Raw genomic sequence first — 17678 nt, 5'->3', positions numbered from 1 at the left:
GTCACCGAGAGGCTGTGTCCCATGGCGTGTGTGGGGGAGAGGGGTAGGGGTTGGATTGGGCTCAAGGGGAGAAGGTTCTGTGTGACAGTGCGTGGAGGAGGGGGAGGGTGTGTTCCTTAGGATATAAACAGAGGTGAAAGTAAGCTGGTACAAGCTGGTATGGGCGGCATACCGGCAAGAGCCAGTACGCCGTGCCGGACTGCACCGGCTTTTGCTGTGGGGATTTAAAGGGCTCTGGGCTCCCCACTGCAGCTGGCAGCCCAGAGCCCTTTAACCCCCCTGCCCGCGGCTCCGGCGGCCGGGCTGGGGCCGGATTTAAAGGGCTCTGGGCTGCTGCGGTCAGTCCAGAGCCCTTTAAACCCCCTGCCTGCGGCTCTGGCGGCCGGGCTGGGGCCGGATTTAAAGGGCTTGGAGCTCCCCTCAGTGGGGGGAGCTCTTGGCCCTTTAAATACCTGCCCCAGCCCCGCAAAGCTCAGAGTTCCTTTAATTTGCCCCTGAGCTCTGGGGGCCTCTGCAGCTGGGAGGCCCTGGTTGATTTAAAGGCCCTTGGTCTCCCAGCCACAGCTGGTGCTCCAGGGCCTTTAAATCTTGAGAGGCCACGCCCCTTCCAGATGAGGCCATGCCCCCTCGGGACTCCGGCAGTACCGGTAAGTCCCGTAAGTTATTTTCACCCCTGGATAGAAATGATGGAAAACACAGGGGTAGTGACAGTGAAGCCCCGTGTCTGAGTGTTATGACCCTGTGTGGTGCTGCCGTTCACCTTCCCCTCCTATGGGCTCAGCTTTCATTGAATCCAGCATTTTTTCACCTGTCCTCACCACAGAGGTGTCCCACATGCCTCAGCTACCTAGTGTCCCTCTTAGAGACGCCGAGGACTGGAACTGATTTCAGCTGCTGGACAGCTCTGCTAGGTCTTTATTCATTTGCACAGGAAAAAGCTGAGTGTTTAAATTCATTTCAAGCCCCCTGCCCCCATTCAGCGAACTCCTGAACATACTGGAGATGGGTCTGGAAATCGATTTTCATTCGAAAAAGTTTTTCAAAGGAATCACTTGGATTGGAACTAGGAACTTATTATTCTGCAGGGAAACATTCACCCACTGAGCTACCCTCACAACAGAGAGTGTCATGTATAGCCCAGAGCAGGAACAGTTTTTAACCTGGGGGTTAGTAAACTTTCTCTCTATACAAACACCACAGCTTACAAACTCCCCACCCCCACTCTGTGTCACCAGCTCCCCAGCTCCCTGCCCATCAGTCTCTCCAGCGTTGCTCCAATCCCTTAAAGCAGGGTCTCAACCTCAATTTATCTTAGGGCCAGGGCCAGTCCTCCAGTCCTCCCAGTGGGCCAATAATGTCACTCCATACTGCCCAGAACCCACCCCCCAAAATTCTGCCCATCACCTGCCTAAGGCTCTGGGAGGTAGTTTGGGTGGGGGAGGGGTGCTGGGGTGCAGGCTCTGGGATGGAGTTTGCAGCACCGTAACAAGGGTGAGGCGAGTGAGGCACTTGCCTCGGGTGCGCAAAGTGGAGGGGCGCAGCTCTGCCCCGATCAGCGGCGCTTCGGCGGCAGCTCTACCGCTGCTGCTTCTTCGGCACCAATTCGGCAGTGGGTCCTTCTCTCCGAGAGGGACTCAGGGACCTGCCGCCAAAGAGCCTGGAGCCGGCCCTTGCCTCGGGCACAAAAATTCCTTGTTGTGGCTCTGGGAGTTTGGGTGCAGGCTCTGGGCTGGGGCAGGGGGTAGGGGAACAGGAGGAGGGGTGGGGGTGCAGGCTCTGGGAGGGAGATTGGGGCAGGTGGGAGGGGGTGTGTGGAGGGAGAGGGCACAGGCTGTGGGAGGGAGTTGGGGGCAGGCGTGTGTGGAGGGGGGTGCAGGCTCTGGGAGGGAGTCAGGGGTGTGGCGCTTACCTGGGGCTCCAATGCGGGGTGGGCTGGGGGGCCTCCGTGTGCTGCTGCCCCCAGGCATCACCCCTGCAGTGTCCCATTGGCTGCAGGGGCTCGGGGCGGGGGCAGCGCGCGGAGGCACAGACCCACCCTGCCCTGCCATGCGGAGGGGCCGGCAGCCACTGGAGCGAGCAGACAGATGCTTCTCAGCTCCGCTGCACTGACGGGGCCCCGGCAGGTGGGGCAAAGGGAGTGACCTGGTTCCAAAACTGCTGGAGCCCCACGGGCGAGACCTGGGAACCAGGACTGCCAGCCAGACAAACACCTTTAAGAGGAGGCGTCCCTCTCCCTGTCAAAAACTGATCTTCCTCCTTCAGTTCAGTGACAGCCTGAATTGTTCCTTATCCCGGCAGAGCCGGAGGATTGAAACAGCAACATCAAACCCCTGTGTAGCTCGCAGGAACGGACATAAACACTCCCTGGTATCTGAGGAGATGTTTAGCTTTGCCCTTGGTCAACTACAAGGCTACAGGGAAAGGAGGTGGCACCAGGTATAAAGAGTGAAACACGACACATCATAGTTATGCCCATGGTGGCTGCAAAATCTTTTTTTGTACTTCTTCCTATCAGCAGTGTATTGTTTTCTCTGGAGCCTAGGCCTTGGCCAAGAAATTTGTACTTTGCTAAAATAATCAACTGCCCCTGGTTAAGGCGATGGACTTGACACCCACTGGGGTGTCCCTACACAGGTACAAGTACTAACAACAGTGGCTGCCTTTTAGCCATAGATTTTAATCAGGGCAATAAATTGAAACAAACCCCTGTTAAATCATTTCTCAGCCCGAGTCCTTCACCCACATTCCCTAGAGCACTGGGCCACTATGTGGACGTTTCATTTCCGACCTCAGTTTCACACAGAGACAAAATTTCCTTTGCACAGATCCATGAACAGCAAAACCTCCCTGTGTCTCTGGTCTGAGCCAGGGCATTCGATGCCAGTGAACCTTTTTCTCCTGCAATGAGGATGGTCAGACAGAGGGGACGTGGCACCTGCATCCCTGGCAGGGAGATATTGGCTCGGCTCTTTCTTTCTGCTGCTGCTGTTAGTCCATGAAACATCAAGGGTGGAATGCAAGGCTGAGTTCATGCACCAGCCCTCAGTGCCCCAGAGAAATCCTGCCCCCTGCTATTGGAACGATGTGCTGGAGATTTGACTAGGAAAGGGACTGTCTGAATTGTCAGAGTGGGGAATGAACAACAATCTACAGCAATGTCGTTCACACAAACACACTCTCATGCTGCTCCAGCCGGAAGGGAAATGGGCAGGAATTCTCGCTGTTCAGCCAAGGACACACTTACACTGATGCGCAGTCATGAGTGTGCTGGGGAAGATGGTCTGAGCAAACAATTTGAAGTGACAATTCAGTAAGAACAAAATCATCATGTAGTGAAACTAACACATATCAAGTAGTTGTGGCCGAGTGGTTAAGGCGATGGACTAGAAATCCATTGGGGTCTCCCTGCGCAGGTTCGAATCCTGCCAACTACGCAAGTGCTGCGTTGTTGTTATTATTGCACTCTTAGTACCTGAGCATCAACGGTGCGAACTGTAGCCAGATCTAGTTTCACTCTGTCTACACTTAAAACGCTGCTGTGGCACTGCTATAGCACTTTGGAGTAGACAGTGACTGGAGGGATTTTCCCATCCCGGTAACAGCTGCATTGACAGAACAATTCTTCCTTTTCTTTAGCACTATCTAACCCGGCCTTAGGTCACCTTAACTATATGGGTTGGGTTGGGTTGGGTTGGGTTGGGTCACACCCTGAGAGATGTCGCTTTGCCAGTTCAGTGCCCAGCGTACACCAGCCCTTAGATCCTTCTGGGTATTTCAATGCAGGCACTGACCTGTGAGAGGAAAACATCAGCTCACAAACACAGAGACTGAATTTCCCACATTTAATCTCGCTGCACTTTCCAGAAAGTCACAAAATTCAATTCACTCTTGTTAGGACAGAGAAAAAATAAGTGATACTAAGTTTTTGGCTTGATTAAATAAAATTAAGTGTTTAATTAATATAGTAAAAATCTGTCCTGATTCCTCTAACTAACACCACAGCGTGAAATAGGAACAGAGACAAATCTTGTCAGTGATGACTAATTTCACAAATGATCTTCCCATTATTAATTTCCACATTGCCCCTATTGGAGGTCTGGGCATCTCCAGTGTCATTGCTCTGCGTTCACCTTCCCCTAGAATTGTTCTCGGACATTCGACTTCCTCTGCGGCGTGGGGCTCGGGTCACTTGCTGGAGGATTCCCTGCACCTTGAGGTCTTTAAGCCACAATTTGAGGACTTCAATACCTCAGACATAGGTTAGGGGTTTGTTACAGGAGTGGATGAGTGAGATTCTGTGGCCTGGATTGTGCAGGAGGTCAGACTAGATGATCATAATGGTCCCTTCTGACCTTAAGTCTATGAATCTATGAATCTAGTCCCAAATTTGGAAAACTGTGCAGTTCAGCATGAGAATAGTGACCCCAGCTCCTTCCTGCACCTGCTCTACATTGCTCCACAGCAGCTTCTCTACCTGCAGTCACCCCAGCACTGCAGTGCAGCCGTCCAGGGTTCAGCAGGGGCCCATGGCAAGGGTAGTGGGTGCAGCTAACAGCCCAGTGTGCCTGGCCCTGAGGCAGCTGTAAAGTCCTACAGGGAGCAGTTTCTGGCACTACACCTGCGCAGCTCTGCTCCCCGGCTCTTCACGGGCTCCTGCTCTCTCTTTAGCTCTGCCCCACTCTGGCCCAGGCAGTTCCAGCTCCCACGGAGGATGGGACCCCCTGGCCTGGTGACTCCCTCATTACACTGCCTGGCCTGTCAGTGCGGCTAACTTGGAGCTTTGGCCTCTCCCCATTGCCCTGGGGACTTTCAGTCTCAGGGGCCTGATTTCCCATTGGCCCTTCCCCCTTCTACTGGGACTGGGAACTAGCCAACCAAACCCCCCACTAAGCTTTAGTAAGGGGCCAACAGTCCCTTACTCGAGCAGGCCCCATGAGGGTCACTGATGAGGGCACACGAGTTGGTCCCATGGTGTAATGGGCCGCACTCAGGACTCTGAATCCTGCAATCTGAGTTCAAATCTCAGTGGGACCTTGTGGTAAAGCCCTGGAGCTCAGACTGCTCCACTTCCCTGTCTCCAGCTCTGCAAGAGCCATTTTTTCCCCTCCTGCTGGATGGGTCAGGGCTCTAGAACTGACACCTGAGGGTTGGGATTCTCATGGCTTCACCTGGTGCCCACAAGTCTGGCACTTGCCACTGTGCTTTCCCTCTTGCCCACCTGGTGCTTGAAAGAAGCAGGGCCAGGCTTCCTAGTCAGGGCTGGGCAGGCGGAAGCCCAGCACCTCTCCTCCTCTGGGCACCTAGAGCAGAGGCGGCTGGTGCTGACAGCTCCAAGGGAAGGCTTAAAAGCCACAGAGACCAGGGCAAGAGGAGGAGAGGACCATGGCTATGTGTGGCCAGCAGACAGCCACAGGGCCAGCCTGCTCCCTGCTGTGCTGAACCCCACTGAAGGCCACCCACAGGCCAGCATGCAGGGCGGCTGCTGATGCTCTGTGGCCAACATCAGAAGAGGGTAGGAAAGCAGGACCAGCCCCCTGGTGGGGACTCTTATGGTTCCCACTCCAGGTGCTCACTTTGGCAGTGGAGCCGTCCATTTTCTTTGGCAAGTCAGGAAGGGCAAAGGCGAGACTGGAAGCCCCTGGGGCTCATGCCTCAGCCTTTGTGACACCCAACCCCCAACTCCTTCCCGGGGCTCTAGCTGAAGCCAGAGCATTGGCCTGAGTGACCAAGAAGAGGTTCCAGCTGTGAAGAAAGCAGGACTTGCAGCACAAAGTGAGCACAACCACGAGGGGACTCAAATCCTGAATCATCCGATCCACAGGGAGATGCCTTATCCTTTAGGCCACATGATGAGGGGGGTCTAAACACTTCTTTGGAAAAGCCGGACACTGTGTTTCTCAGGTCATCTGCTGAGGGGGCCGAGACGCTCTGGGCACAAGAAGTTAAGTTCCCAGCAACACGTGAGACTTAATTGTATGGGGCCAGGTGCAGGGCTTTGGCAGGGAGGCTCGGGCATGGGGGATTGAGGTGCAGCAGATGGACCGGCTGTCTAGGCACAGAGATTTAGTCTCCCTGAGGAGGAGGAGGAATCCTGCTGACAGGCAGTGGCTGTGCAGAAAAAGAGGAGGGGTTCCTGGGACTTTTTTTGCCTCTTTTTTGCCTGCCTGCTCACTCTTGTGGTGAATGGTGAAGAAGTTTCCTAACAAGTTTAGGTAGCTCAGTTGGTAGAGCATCAGGCTCTTAATCTGAGGGTCCAGGGTTCAAGCCTGTGTCTGGGTGCTCAGCTTTTAAGTTGCCTGGTGTGCCAGGAGCAAAACTCTGTTCACAGTCACACAGGGATTCCCAGAAGCTGTGGCCACTTCCTGGAAAAGTTATTTTCCTTAGCAATCAGGAGAAAGGCCACAGCTGCAGGTGTAGAAGGTGCAGTCTCTGGCTGCCAGGAAGCGCTTTGGGGCCAGGTGCTGAGAAAGCCCAGAGGGGGAGCTGCAGAGATGAGGGGAAGAGAGACAGAGAAGCAATGAGGACAGAGCACAAGTGTAAAGGGGGCATCTAGTCTGGCTATTGTGGGGAACTTGCCTGGTTTATACATGACCCTGGTGGAATTGGCCAGGGGAAGGATCTGAGTCCCCACCCCCTTACCCAGAGGCTGCCTGACCTCAAGGACTGTTAGGAAAGAGATATTCAGGCCAGTCTGCAAAGGCCTGTACTTTAAGAATTTAGGTGTATTTTTATCACTTAGCTAGTTATAAAGATATAAAAGAAAGAATAAAAAATCACTGTCTGTCTGTGTAATGGCCTTCTCTCACTGTGACAGTCTGAGGCCTGGTTCTTCGGCTAAGCAGCAAAGGCAGCCATAAGGTGGGAAGTGTATGGTCACATCCTCACATTCCCAACTAGTCACATTGAAATAAGGTGCTATTGGGCTGTTAGGAATACAATCCTGTCCTGAGATTCCTATCACCTCCAGAGAAAGGGAAACTTAGTTTGGTAGCATCCTGTCTGGCAAGAACTCACTTATCAATAGACACAGCTGGAAAACCCTTATGTCTGTATAGATGTAGTTGTGAAATCCTCCCTTCTGTATTGTTTTGTATGTTTATTTGCATGGTCTCTGTCTGGTTCTGTGATTGTTTCTGTCTGCTGTATAATTAATTTTGTTGCGTGTAAACCAATGAAGGTGGTGGAATATAATTGGTTAGATAATCATGTTACAGTATATTAGGATTGGTTAGTTAAATTTCAGTAAAATGATTGGTTAAGGAATAGCTAAGCAAAACTCAGGTTTTACTATATAGTCTGCAGTCAATCAGGACGGTTGGGGGGGGGAATGGGAACAGGGACTGGGGTGGGGGAATTGGGATCCTGTTTTGCTACAGGGGGAAATGGGAACAGGGATGGGAACAGAAACAGGGACACAGACAAGGCTCTTTGGTGTCAGAGCTGAGAAGGGAGGCACTAAGGAAGGAAACTGGAATCATGCTTGCTGGACGTTCCCCCCCAATAAACATCGAATTGTTTGCGCCTTTGGATTTCGGGTATTGTTGCTCTCTGTTCATGCGAGAAGGACCAGGGAAGTGAGAGGGTGACTGAATAAGCCCTCTAACACTGTCATTTGTTGCTCTAGGCTCCATATGTACGTGCACATTCACATCCCACTCCTGACACAATCACTGTTTTCTATCTGACGAAATAGCCTAATTTCAACCTCTCCTGTAACATTACACCACCAACTATTTAGCATTTGTATGAGAGAAGTTGGAGGGAATTGAAACATCTTCAGAAGTGGTGCATTTAGAGCCCCTAGCTGGGTAAATTCCAAGCTCCTTACCCAGAAGAGTCTTGGCGTGGCTTGAGGGGGGCAGGCTTGGCTGGTCAATATAGAGGGGGAGGGAGAAGGGTACATGGACAGTGTAGAATGTGAGACTCATAAGCGGTGGTTATGTGCTCAGAGAGTTATCCCCTTGCTTTCCATTTAAGCTCAGGGAGGGATATTATAACCAAGTGTTCTGGCAAAACTTTCCCCCCGGCCTGGTCAGTGAATCCTACGGTGAGAAACTTTCTGCGCATTTCAGTTTCTTGTATTGTTGGATGGGGCCTGAGGTGCTGGAAGGGAAATGTCCATGGAAAACTTGGACATCACTGTTGTCCGAAAAAAGGCAGGTGTTAGACACAATCGCTTCTCGTATTCCCGTGGAATCTGAGTCTAGCTGAAGAATTTCTGTCTATCCTAGAGAGAATCATTCCATTGTAAATACAAATGCAATGAGATCTTCAGGTCGAGTCAGCACCTTTTAAAAATATTTAGTGAGCAAAAAGCCATTCTTTGCCTTGTTGATAAGGACAAGAAGCCCTCTTTGCCTTTCCATTTCACATGCACAATGAATGGAGATTTTCATTGAAAAACTTCTGGTTTTTAGGGGGAATTGAACCCAGGCCATGGCTGTTAAAACACCAGAACCCACTGCTTAAAGCACCAGGGAAGACTGTTTTTTTCTGACAGCCAGTGGTGTTTTTCTTAGCCTCCTACTTCACCAATGTCAGACTCTGAGCGCAGTTAAGCTCTGGAATAGGCTCCCAAAGGCATCTGTGGTGTCTCTGTCCTCAGAGGTTTTTAAGAACAGGTTGAACAAACCTCTGTCGAGGATACTCTGCATATACTTGGTCCCATAGACAACCTGCTCTGGCTCTATCTGCTACCTTCATCGTGTTTGGATGTAAAGATGGGAAATGATGGGGAAATTGGCCCCTCTTTCAAGTTTAAATGTTGTAACTTCTACATCTAGACTGGGGTGGCCAACCTGAGCCAACGTAACTGCCAAACATGCACCTTTGTATGCAACTGCTGAGTCAGTTGTGAACCTTGCTACCATTATCATTATCCCTTTGAAAGAATGATGGTGATGGACACTTGGCTCTATATCCCAGAGTGCCCTGGACGTCTACAGGCTGCATTAGCCAATCCAACCATTCGGCACTTGCAGATGGGCACCTCTGTATTGTGCCTGAGTCTTGTACAGCTTTGAATGGCTGGTAGATGCCGATACTTTCCCGTCTTTTTAATCAGCACTAATACCCAGCCAGGCCAGGGCTGGGAAGAGAGAGAGAGCAGCAGGTTTCCCCTATTGTGGCCATCTCTCTTTTTCTTGACTAGCTTCACCTCTGCACCAACTTGTGTTTTTAATTTGTGAGTCTGGCTAGCTCAGTTGGCAGAGCATCAGACTTTTAATCTGAGGGTCCAGGGTTCAAGTCTGTGGTCAGGTGAAAAACTTCTCACTGTGATAATAAAAAGCTGTCTCTCTGGAGTCTTGTTCAGTCTTACTCTTTCTCTCCAGGATTTTGCCTTTCCTAAGAAGGGCCTTTCTTTGGGGGGGAATGAAGGAGCAACTCCTTGACATCCCCTCTGTCCTTGCAGGCTGGAGGAATAAAGTCCTCTGGGCATATAGCATGTTCCTCCCCTGCACACACACACACACAGAATATTCATAAGGAATTAGAATTAGAATCCACCCCTTTCCTTGGGAGCTTGTTCCTGTGGTGAATCATCCTCGCTGTTGAATATTTGTGCCTTAGTTGTAATATGAATTTGTCTCTTTTCACCTTCCAGCCATTGGGTCTTGTTATGCCTTTCTCTGCTCAATTAAAGAGCCCTTTCATACCCAATATTTTCTCTCCATTAAGGCCCTTCAACACTTCAGTGAAATCACCTTTCAATCTTCTTTTGATAAGCTAAACAGATTGAGCTCGTTCAATAGCAAAGAGCCACCAAATGTTCTGAGGGCTGGAGAAAAATGTCTTCTAGGGAAGTGGTGGATTCTCCATCTCTTGATATCATTTAATGAAGACTAGATGCCTTTCTGGAATGTGTTTGCCCAAAAGTAGCTCTTGTGTCATACAGGAGGCCTGTGATATGCAGGGGGTCAGATTAGATGCTCTAATGGTCTCTTCTGGCCATAAAGTCAACTAATTTCTGAAAAACTGAGTGTAGCATTGAGAGCAGCATCTGATGTTTTCCTGTCTAGCCGGCTTGCTGCCTAGAACGAATGCTCCTTGAGTGGGGTGATCCACAGGGAGTAGATCAAACCTCCAAAGTGTCCGGCCAGGGGCAGGACATTAGCACAGCAAGGGAGGGGTGTGGCAGTGACATCACAAAGGCCTTTTACAGGACCTCAGACTATTGGTCAAAGGTGGTGGGGAGGTGGTGACCTCACAGAGAGATGCTGACATCAGCCAGGCAGGACAGGGGTGAGGAGCTAGGGAAACCTCAGAGACCCCTGTGGCTTTGCTTCAGCAAGTCTCCTTCTCCAGGTCTCTCTTTGAAGACTGAGAGAGTATTCGGGTTCATGGACGTGAGCGCCAGGAGGAACCTCTTTTGAGTTTTCTCCTTCCCTTTTAGTGATTTTACTAGAAAACAGCCGTCCCTGTTTAGAAGGTAAGAGCCTCCTCGAGGGAAGGGGTGTCATGGGGGTGTCACATTCAGATGCCGGTGCCCCCCCCCATGTAAGGAAGTTCCCACCACCCTGCTCTGTGTTCGCAGTGCGGGAGAGAGCAGCGTCCATGGCAGTGATTTGCTCCTGGATGCTGGAGCAGAGCAGCAGGCTCAGCTGTCAGAACTTCCCAAAGCAATGAAAGGGGAGGGGCCCATGGCTCTGTAGCAGGAATGCAGGGCAGGCGAGTTCTCGGCGGGCATTTTGGCATACTGGAGGAGGCCAGTTATGGTGATATAATGAACAGCAGCGTTTACTCCGTTACTTTAAGTTTGCTGCAAAAAGCTCTAGCCCTCTTATTGAAGTCGTTTAATTTTGTCAGCAAAACAGGGCAGTTTTGTCGCCAGACATGGCATTGCAGTGTGTACACCAGCCACAAGCTACCGACCGAGGGAGTGTTGTGTGTTTTTCACACACCTGAGGAATATAATTCTGCTGAAACAACTTTTTAGTGCAGACCTGGCCAAAGATTCACTCACACACAGCTTGCAAGGAAAACCTCAACTGCTCCTCTGCTTTGCAGAATCCAAACACAAGCCAAAGCTTCTCAGGCCCTGGTGGCGATGGCAGGGAGTCAGGTGTGGGCAGACAGTGTGTTATAGCTACCCACAGGTACCATGGCTTAGCTGGCTAAAGCATCTGTTTTGTAAACAGGCGATCCTGGGTTCAACTCCCAGTGGTGCCTTGTTGACTGGTTGTTGGGGCACCTGCTATTGGCTACTGTCAGAAGACAAGATTCAGAGCTAGCTGGGCCTTTGGTCCAGCCCAGTGTGGTTTTTCTTATGGTTTAAATAACACTCACAGGCACTGATAATAGAGTTAATGAAAGTTTGGGAGTTAGGAGCGGGTAGGTCAGTGGTCCAGTCCCCACACCGATGACCTCCTCCCTCTGGGACAGGGGCAGGTCTGAGCTCTCACCCAAATGCTCATTGTGGCTGCCAGAATCTGTGAGCAGCTTGTTTAGTTTATGCCAAAGGTTGAGTCCTGCTTCGTGCACTGTGTGTGAGAATAAAAATCCTAAACTGCCCTTTGAAATAACGAATGCAGCAGGACGTGTTATTGTCCCTGCCCCAAAGCAGACAGACCAATGGGGAAATGCCGTCGAGTCCAAGGTAACACTCCCCTGCCATTTTACCTTTTTTGCTTGCTAAACTCCTTCTTATCTGCCCAGCCCAGGCTGTCCTCTGCCTCAGCTGCTGCTCCCAGCCTGCTCTAGAGTCAAACACGCAGGGCCCCCAGGGGAACAGAGGCTGGGACAGGGCAGCAGCCTGGGCTGGGCTGGGAAGATGCTGGGAGTTCTCGTTCTCTGAGAACTGGCCCGGCTCCCTTCTCAACAGCAAACAAACCAATTCCACGTCCTCTCCCCAGAAAAACCAGCCTGGAGCCAAGGGCAGCAGGGGACGATTCCCTGCAGTTCCCACCGAGGCAGGAGAGAACCCAGGGTGTTTCTAGCAGAGCTTATGGAACTGAGGTGGGGAAACCAGCCTTTAATAACAGGCAGTTCCAGTTGAAGCTCAGTGTTTTTAACAATTTCTACAACATTAAATAACCCTTCAATCGTAGTGTCACCATCCATAAAATTGCTTCAGCCTTATAGGTTCCCAAGTGTACAGCTAAACATCTCTTCAAATCCAAGGGAGTGGAGATCAGTCAGTGTTCAGAGTCATCCCACATAAAAGAACCATGTTGTGGTACATACCGGCCCCATCATGTGGCCATCGCCTTTCCCTCCTCTCTGTTAAAAGTTTTAGTATTTTGCACAGAAACTTTCTTCCCTCAGGAGAGACCTGGGAACCAGGGCTGCCAGCCAGACAAACACCTTTAAGAGGCGGCGTAATCTGTCAAAAAATGATCTCCCTCCCTCAGTTCAGTGACAGCCTGAAATGTTACTTATCAGGGCAGAGCCAGAGGATTGAAAGCAGCTACATCAAACCCCTGTGTAGCTAACTGGAATGAACACAAACACTCCCTTGTATCTGAAGAGATGTTTAGTTTTATCCTTGGTAAACTACAAGACTAAAGGGCAAGGCAGTGGTGCCAGATATAAAGAGTGAAACACGAGACAATCATCATAGTTATGCCCATAGTGACTGCAAATTATTTCTAAATTCTTCTTATTATTATCGGTGTATTATTTTCTCTGCTGTCTAGACATTGACTATATCTTGACCAAGAAATTTAGATCTTGATAAAATAATTGACTATCCCTGGTTAAGGCAATGGACTTGATGCCCACTGGGGTGTCCCTACACAGGTTCAAGTACTAACAACAGTGGCTGCCTTTTAGCCATAGATTTTAATCAGGGCAATAAATTGATACGAACTCCTGTAAAATCATTTTCCAGCCCGACTCCTTCACCCACATTCGTTAGGGCATTGGGCCACCATGTGAACATTTCATTTCCCTCCTCAGTTTCACACAGAGACACAATTTCCTTTGCACGGATCCATGAACAGCAAAACCTCCCTGTGTCTCTTGTCTGAGCCAGGGCATTCGATTCCATTGAAACCTTCTCTCCTGCAATGGCGATGGTCAGACAGAGGGAACGTGGCACCTGCATCCCTGCCAGGGAGATATTGGCTCAGCTCTTTCTGCTGCTGCTGTTAGTCCATGAAACATCAGGGATGGATGCAAGGCTGAGTTCAACCCCCTGAAACATTTCAGTGCCCCAGAGAAATCCTGACCCCGGCTGTTGGAATGATATGGTGGAGATTCGAATAGGAAAGGGACTGTCTGAATTGTCAGTGTGGGGAAAGAACAACAACCTATAGCAATGTCATTAACCACAAACACACTCTCATCATGCTCCAGCTGGAAGGGAAATGGGCAGGAACTCTTGCTGTTCAGCCAAGGACACACTTACACTAATGCAGCCGTGAGTGTGCTGGGGGAACTGGTCTGAGCAATTTGAAGTGACAATTCTGTGAGAACAGAATCATGGTGTAGTGAAGCAACTGTACATTAAGTACTTGTGGCTGAGTGGATAAGATGATAGACTGAAAATCCATTGGGGTCTCCCCACACAGGTTTGAATCCTGCTAACTATGGAGGCATTAGTATGTTGCTAGTGCCTGAGTGTCCATAGAGCCAGATCTGGTCTCACCGTGAGGCTGGCTATACTTAAAATGCTGCTGTGATACTGCTCTAGCACTGTGGAATAGACAGCTGCTACAGTGACTGGAGGGGTTTTCCATCCCTGTAATAGCTATGTTGACAGAACAATCTTGCCTTTCATTTAGCACTATCTAACCACGGCTTAGGTCAGCTTAATTATACTGGTTTGGGGGTTTTTCACACCCTGAAAGACCATCATGCTCTACCAACTGAGCTAGCTAGATTTAAAGTCAGTCAACTGCCCAGTCGCAGTGTAGAAGAAGCCTGAGTGTGTTTATCTGTGAGCTGAGGTTCCCTGTCTGACATTTGCCTTTTTTCCTGGTTTGTTATGTCTCCAGCGAGCAAACCGGAGCTGTTACAAGGCTGGTTAGATGCTGCTTTCTAGCCCAGAGAGCTGGGGTTGATTTACATGCTGCCGCCATCAGCTGGTCAGAGTAACCAGGGTGGGAGGGTGGAATTTAGGATTCTCCCACCAAGGGGAGGTGCTGTTGGACTCATCTAGTGGGGGAGAGTCTGAGTCTGAGTTCCCCACATGCCACACACACATTTTCACAGGAAATCAGGTCCCCTGGGGAAAAACTCAAAAGAAGCCCAGGCCCAGGAGTGTCAGAGAAGGGAATCACTGTTTGCCTTAAGAGGTGGGTGAGGGAAACCTGCAGGTCCTTAGATCCCTCCAGCGCCTGATAGACCCATTTATGGGGAAGGTCTGGGGAAGCCGAGGAGGACAAGGAGACGGGAAAAGGGCTTGCAGCTGTTGTGCAATCCCCATGTTCCCAGCAGAAGGGTCCGGGGGGCTCAGCACTCAGAACTCACAAGATGGCAAAGCTCAGAGCCCCGTTACAGGGAGTCAGACTGTGATCAGCTCACGCCCAGGGGGAGCAACACCCCTCCCTTGGTCTCTGTGCCAGAGCTCCTATCAGCTCAGAGTCCTTCCCGCAAGATTCGGCTGCTGAGAGGGTTGCGATGGGGTGAATGAAGGCAGAGGAGGATTGTTCCTTATGGGGTTTTTTTGTGTGTCTCTGTGATCCTGCTGGAGGAAGCATCATTTGAGTTTGTTTCAGTGACTTGGGTTGGGCTCAGGTTGTGACCCTGAGCACTGGGGTTCTCTGCTCTTAGCCCCTCAGGGAGTGGACAATGGAACAGCTTCAGAAAGTGGCTAGAAAGTAGCCTAAGAAAAGTGAGAAGAAAAACCATATCATCACCTCCCTGGTGGTCTAGTGGTTAGGATTTGGCACTCTCACTGCCAAGGCCTGGGTTCAGTTCCCAGTCAGGGAAAAGTGACTTTAAACCAGAGAAGCTTCAATTATTCTTCACTTGCAATGTAAACAAATCCATGTTATTTTCCTGATTCCCCATCTTCCCAGTGTCTCCATGGCAGGGCTGGCTCCAGGCAGCAGCGCAGCAAGCAGGTGCCTGGGGCGGCCAATGGAAAGAGGAGGCTTCAGCGGCAATTTGGCCCTCTCAGTCCCTCTCAGAGGGAAGGACTTGCCACCAAAAGTGGCAGAGGTAGAGCTGCCATTGATTGCAGCTTTTTTATTTTTTTTTTCCGCTTGGGGTGGCGAAAACACTGGAACTGGCCCTGCTCCATGGAAGACAATTTGTTAAATCCCAGATGAGTGCAGTTCTATCAGTTCTCAGCCTGAGTCCTTAGGTCTTAATCCTGAGGATATTGTCCCATCATGGGGCCATTTCCCACCTCTCTTTCATACAGAGGCACAATTTTCCTTGCTCAGACACAGGAACAGCAAGATCTTTCTCTGTCCCTTGTGCAAAGCAGGGGGCCAAATTCCAGGGAAACAATGGACAAGCCGGGGGCCCTGGGCACATCCAGCCCTGGCCGTGAGATGTTCCCTCCCCGCTTTCTTTATGCCCCTGTTGTTATTTCATGGATTGTCTGGGATGGGGGAAAAGCTGAGTTCATTCCAGGTGGAGGAGGAAAGAACCCTGAAAATCTCAGGCCCCAACTCCTGCTACCAGGATCACTGAGGTGCTGGGAATCTGCATGGGAAAGGGACTGTGTGAATTGTCAAGGTGGGGAATGAATAACAATCTACAACTAGATCCACCTCATTAACCACTGACACAGGCTAATCCTGCCGCCGATAGAAGGGAAACTGGGAGAAATTCTTTGCTGTTCAGCCATGGAAACAGTGACCCAATTGCACCGCAGTGAATGTGCTGGGGAAAGCTGGACTTTACAGGCAGGTGGAAAGAGCAGATCCTAGAAACACCTGGAGCTTCCCACAGCACTGCTGCCACCAGGGTCAAGTGTTGAGTGACTCACAGCGCCCCTCCCCTCCCATTACCTTCCAGCAGGGGGTGGCAGCACCCTCCACCCAATGCAGGGGAGAGGCCTGATTGTATCTCTGCACCCTGAGTCCAGGGCAGCCACTCTCTCTGCCCCACACATAGAATCTGGCCCTGCTGCAAAGTGACCCTAAGAACCAGCAATCTCCAGGACAGCAGGTTTGGCCCTCAGAGCAAGGAATGTGTCCCCCATGCTGCTCTTAGGCCACTGGATGCTCTGGAAACAAAAGGGCTCTGAGTGTAACCCAGGGGTCAGCAACCTTTCAGAAGTGCTGTGCCGAGTCTTCATTTATTCACTCTAATTCAAGGTTCCGCATGCCAGTGATACATTTTAATGTTTTTAGAAGGTCTCTTTCTATAAGTCTATAATATATAACCAACTATTGTTGTATGTAAAGTAAATAAGGTTTTTTAAAATGTTTAAGAAGCTTCATTTAAAATTAAATTAAAATGCAAAGCCCCCAAGTCTGGTGGCCAGGACCTGGGTAGTGTGAGTGCCACTGAAAATCAGCTTGTGTGCCACCTTTGGCACACGTGCCATAGGTTGCCTACTCCTGGTGTAACCCATAGCAAGCAAAGACTATCTGGGGGTGTAGCTCAGTGGTAGAGCGCATGCTTTGCATGTATGAGGCCCTGGATTCAATCCCCAGCATCTCCAGGTTCTTTTCACCCTGCTGCTTTGCTCATGCCCAGAGGGGATGTGGCCCAGCAGTCTCCCTGCAGGAATTTCAATCCTGCTCAGTGAGAGGAAAGTGCCAATTGCATGGAAGGTCTGGGGGGGTTTCTGCTCCTAAGTCACCTCTGTACATTTAAGATTCCCACCTGCTGTGCTGCTTGGGACAAGGGTAGATGAGAAGGGTGAATCCTCCAGCACTGGAGGGAAAGGTCCCATCTGCACAGACTGAGAGGCAAGGAAACAGAAGGGCAGTCAGTGCTCAGAGAGGAGAGAGGTCAGTGATTCACACCCACCAGGGTGCAGTTTGCTTGGGATGATGCTGATGATGGATAGAAAAAAGGCTGGAGTCAATGACAGATGAGAGCACAGAAGGGGAAGGGGAAGGGCAGCCCCACAGAAGGTCCTGGGTGCTCCGATGCCCCAGTTATTGCACCCTGGCCTGTCACAGAGAGAGAAAAGACCCAGCGGGACCCAGCCCCCCTACAGTGATGTCATGGACAGGAACCTGGCTGGGAGTGGGGTGAAGGTTCCCTCTGGGCAAAGGGGAGCCTAAATCCCTCAGTGTCCTGGAGTTTAAGCAATGGAAGCTTCAAACCCTGCAGGGGTGTGGGCTGAGGTGCGTCAGCAGAAGGTTGGGCTGGACGGGGGCGGCAGGTTATTATAATTCCTGCCCCACCCCCACACAGGGCCGGCTTTAGGCCGATTCTCCTGATTCCCCTGAATCGGGCCCCACCCCTAAGAGGGCCCCGTGCCCAAGCCCTAGTACTGGCAAGAGCTGGTGCGCTGTACCAGGGTGGCCCGGCTTCCTCAGGGGGCAATTTAAAGGGCCTGGGGCTCCCAGCAGGGGCTGGGGTAGGGCTGTGGGGGGCTGGGGGCTATTTAAAAAGTCCAGGGTTCCCATTGCTTCTACCGCCCCGGCCCTTTAAATAGCCCCCAGAGCCCCGCAGCTTCCCCAGGGCTCCCTCAGCTATTTACAGGGCCGGGGCGGTGGAAGCAGGGGAGCCCCGGGCCATTTAAATAGCCCCCAAGCCCCAGGCTGCTGCTGCTACCCCGGTGCTGACGGAGGGAGGAGGGGGCACTTACCGTACAGGGTGGG

At 51.0% G+C, this 17678-nt stretch overlaps 5 non-coding genes across 5 annotated transcripts; all 5 read left to right on the top strand.

The window, feature by feature from the left end:
• The first annotated feature begins 3352 nt into the window (after window positions 1-3352).
• TRNAS-AGA lies at window positions 3353-3434 on the top strand. The gene has a single exon. It is a non-coding gene; the product is annotated as a tRNA-Ser (tRNA).
• A 1528-nt stretch (window positions 3435-4962) lies between these two features.
• On the top strand, window positions 4963-5034 carry TRNAQ-CUG. The gene has a single exon. It is a non-coding gene; the product is annotated as a tRNA-Gln (tRNA).
• Window positions 5035-11095: 6061 nt separating this feature from the next.
• TRNAT-UGU lies at window positions 11096-11169 on the top strand. The gene has a single exon. It is a non-coding gene; the product is annotated as a tRNA-Thr (tRNA).
• A 3633-nt stretch (window positions 11170-14802) lies between these two features.
• Window positions 14803-14874, top strand: TRNAE-CUC. Its single transcript has one exon. It is a non-coding gene; the product is annotated as a tRNA-Glu (tRNA).
• A 1618-nt stretch (window positions 14875-16492) lies between these two features.
• Window positions 16493-16564, top strand: TRNAA-UGC. The gene has a single exon. It is a non-coding gene; the product is annotated as a tRNA-Ala (tRNA).
• Window positions 16565-17678: the final 1114 nt, after the last annotated feature.

The sequence above is a fragment of the Mauremys mutica genome, unplaced genomic scaffold (genome assembly GCF_020497125.1).
Source record: "Mauremys mutica isolate MM-2020 ecotype Southern unplaced genomic scaffold, ASM2049712v1 Super-Scaffold_100246, whole genome shotgun sequence".
In the NCBI taxonomy this organism is placed as follows: domain Eukaryota; kingdom Metazoa; phylum Chordata; order Testudines; family Geoemydidae; genus Mauremys; species Mauremys mutica.
The sequence above is the reverse complement of the archived record's forward strand: the minus strand, read 5'-3'. Positions and strand labels throughout refer to the sequence as shown.